We start from the raw sequence: 4,198 nt of genomic DNA, 5'->3' as shown, positions 1-4,198 counted from the left end.
TCACAGCATGGTACGGCAACTGCACCGCCCTCAACCGCAACTGCACCGCCCTCATATGTATATACTGTACCTTATACAATCTATTGCACCTTGCCTATGCCGCTCAGCCATCGCTCATCCATATATTTATATGTACATATTCTTATTCACCCCTTTAGATTTGTGTGTATTAGGTAGTTGTTGGGGAATTGTTAGATTACTTGTTAGATATTACTGCACTGTCGGAACTAGAAGCACAAGCATTTCGCTACACTCGCATTAACATCTGCTAACCATGTGTATGTGACAATAAAATGTTATTTGTTACCGTGTTATTTCCCTGTTGTTACTGTGTTATTTCCCCATTGTTTACTGTTATTTCTCTTTTCTATTTTGTTTTTGTTTTTTTGAGTTGTTCGTAAATTATTTTGTACATAATGTTGCTGCCCCGTGATTCGCTGGATAAGGAAACTGAGGTTTCGAGGGAAAAGATCAGGGTGCCTTGCGAAGATCAGGTGACAAGTTGCTAATCTGCCCTTTCCTTCTGTTCTGATAGCTAARGTTCAAGCGCTGMGAAATAAATGGGACGAACTGAAAGCACGTATATCCTACCAACGGGACYTTAAAAACTGTAATATATTATGTTTCACCGAGTCGTGGCTGAARGACAACATTAAGAACATAGAGCTGGCGGGTTATACACTCTATCGGTAGGATAGAACAACAGCCTCTGGTAAGACATGGGGTGTGGGCCAATGCATTTATGTAAAAAACAGCTGGTGCACGATATCTAAGGAAGTCTCAAGGTTTTGCTCGCCTGAAGTAGAGTAACTCATGATAAGCTGTAGACCACACTATCTACCTAAAGCTTTTATCTGTATTTTTCATAGCTGTCTACATATCACCACAGAGCGAGGCTGGCACTAAAACAGYAAAAAGCTCATCCAGAGACGGRGCTCCTAGTGGCCGGGGACTTTAATGCAGGGAAACTTAAATCAGTTTTACCYYWWTTCTATCAGCATGTTAAATGTGCAACCAGAGGGAAAAAATTCTAGACAACCGCTARTCCACAAACAYAAACGCGTACAAAGCTCTCCCTCGCACTCCATTTGGCAAATCTGACCATAACTCCTGATTCCTGCTTACAAGCAAAAATTAAAGCAGGAAGCACCAGTGACTCGGTCTATAAAAAAGTGGTCAGATGAAGCAGATACTAAACTACAGGACTGTTTTGCTAGCACAGACTGGAATATGTTCCGGAGTTCTTCCGATGGCATTGAAGAGTACACCACATCAGTCACTGGCTTTATCAATAAGTTCATRGAGGACATCATCCCCACAGTGACTGTACGTACATACCCCAACCAGAAGCCATGGATTACAGGCAACATTTGCACTGAGCTAAAGTGGAGAGCTGKCGCTTTCAAGGAGTGGGACTCTAACCCGGAAACTTATAAGAAATCGCGCTATGCCGTCCCGACGAACCATCACACAGGTAAWGCGTCAATMCAGGACTAAGATCGAATTATACTAAACCGMCTCCGACACTCGTCGGATGTGGCAGGGCTTGCAAACTATTATAGACTACAAAGAGAAGCACAGCCAAGAGCTGCCCAGTGACACGAGCCTAGCAGACGAGCTAAATAACTTCTATGCTCGCTTCGAGGCAAGTAACACTGAAACATGCATGAGAGCATCAGCTGTTCTGGATGACTGTGTGATCATGCTCTCTGCAGCCGATGTGAGTAAGACCTTTAAACAGGTCAACATTCACAAAGCCGCTGGGCCAGATGGATTACCAGGACGTGTACTCCGAGCATGTGCTGACCAACCTCTCTCTGTCTGAGTCTGTAATACCAACATGTTTCAAGCAGACCTCCAAGAACACCCAAGAACACTAAGGTAACCTGCCTAAATGACTACCAACACGTACCACTCACGTCTGTAGCCATGAAATGCTTTGAAAGGCTGGTCATGGCTCACATTAACACCATTATCCCAGAAACCCTAGACCCACTCCAATTTGCATACCGCCCCAACAGATCCACAGATGATGCAATCTCTATTACACTCCACACTGCCCTTTCCCACCTGGACAAAAGGAACACCTATGTGAGAATGCTATTCATTGACTACAGCTCAGCGTTCAACACCATAGTGCCCTCAAAGCTCCTCACTAAGCTAAGGACCCTGGGCCTATACACCTCCCTCTGCAACTGGATCCTGGACTTCCTGATGGGCCGCCCCCAGGCAGTAAGGGTAGGTAACAACACATCCGCCACGCTAATCCTCAAGNGTTGTTCGTAAATTATTTTGTACATAATGTTGCTGCCCCGTGATTCGCTGGATAAGGAAACTGAGGTTTCGAGGGAAAAGATCAGGGTGCCTTGCGAAGATCAGGTGACAAGTTGCTAATCTGCCCTTTCCTTCTGTTCTGATAGCTAARGTTCAAGCGCTGMGAAATAAATGGGACGAACTGAAAGCACGTATATCCTACCAACGGGACYTTAAAAACTGTAATATATTATGTTTCACCGAGTCGTGGCTGAARGACAACATTAAGAACATAGAGCTGGCGGGTTATACACTCTATCGGTAGGATAGAACAACAGCCTCTGGTAAGACATGGGGTGTGGGCCAATGCATTTATGTAAAAAACAGCTGGTGCACGATATCTAAGGAAGTCTCAAGGTTTTGCTCGCCTGAAGTAGAGTAACTCATGATAAGCTGTAGACCACACTATCTACCTAAAGCTTTTATCTGTATTTTTCATAGCTGTCTACATATCACCACAGAGCGAGGCTGGCACTAAAACAGYAAAAAGCTCATCCAGAGACGGRGCTCCTAGTGGCCGGGGACTTTAATGCAGGGAAACTTAAATCAGTTTTACCYYWWTTCTATCAGCATGTTAAATGTGCAACCAGAGGGAAAAAATTCTAGACAACCGCTARTCCACAAACAYAAACGCGTACAAAGCTCTCCCTCGCACTCCATTTGGCAAATCTGACCATAACTCCTGATTCCTGCTTACAAGCAAAAATTAAAGCAGGAAGCACCAGTGACTCGGTCTATAAAAAAGTGGTCAGATGAAGCAGATACTAAACTACAGGACTGTTTTGCTAGCACAGACTGGAATATGTTCCGGAGTTCTTCCGATGGCATTGAAGAGTACACCACATCAGTCACTGGCTTTATCAATAAGTTCATRGAGGACATCATCCCCACAGTGACTGTACGTACATACCCCAACCAGAAGCCATGGATTACAGGCAACATTTGCACTGAGCTAAAGTGGAGAGCTGKCGCTTTCAAGGAGTGGGACTCTAACCCGGAAACTTATAAGAAATCGCGCTATGCCGTCCCGACGAACCATCACACAGGTAAWGCGTCAATMCAGGACTAAGATCGAATTATACTAAACCGMCTCCGACACTCGTCGGATGTGGCAGGGCTTGCAAACTATTATAGACTACAAAGAGAAGCACAGCCAAGAGCTGCCCAGTGACACGAGCCTAGCAGACGAGCTAAATAACTTCTATGCTCGCTTCGAGGCAAGTAACACTGAAACATGCATGAGAGCATCAGCTGTTCTGGATGACTGTGTGATCATGCTCTCTGCAGCCGATGTGAGTAAGACCTTTAAACAGGTCAACATTCACAAAGCCGCTGGGCCAGATGGATTACCAGGACGTGTACTCCGAGCATGTGCTGACCAACCTCTCTCTGTCTGAGTCTGTAATACCAACATGTTTCAAGCAGACCTCCAAGAACACCCAAGAACACTAAGGTAACCTGCCTAAATGACTACCAACACGTACCACTCACGTCTGTAGCCATGAAATGCTTTGAAAGGCTGGTCATGGCTCACATTAACACCATTATCCCAGAAACCCTAGACCCACTCCAATTTGCATACCGCCCCAACAGATCCACAGATGATGCAATCTCTATTACACTCCACACTGCCCTTTCCCACCTGGACAAAAGGAACACCTATGTGAGAATGCTATTCATTGACTACAGCTCAGCGTTCAACACCATAGTGCCCTCAAAGCTCKTCACTAAGCTAAGGACCCTGGGCCTATACACCTCCCTCTGCAACTGGATCCTGGACTTCCTGATGGGCCGCCCCCAGGCAGTAAGGGTAGGTAACAACACATCCGCCACGCTAATCCTCAAGACGGGGGCCCCTTAGGGGTGCGTGCTCAGTGCCRTCCTG

The sequence above is a fragment of the Salvelinus sp. IW2-2015 genome, linkage group LG30 (genome assembly GCF_002910315.2).
Source record: "Salvelinus sp. IW2-2015 linkage group LG30, ASM291031v2, whole genome shotgun sequence".
NCBI classification, from domain to species: Eukaryota; Metazoa; Chordata; class Actinopteri; order Salmoniformes; family Salmonidae; genus Salvelinus; species Salvelinus sp. IW2-2015.
The sequence above is the reverse complement of the archived record's forward strand: the minus strand, read 5'-3'. Positions refer to the sequence as shown.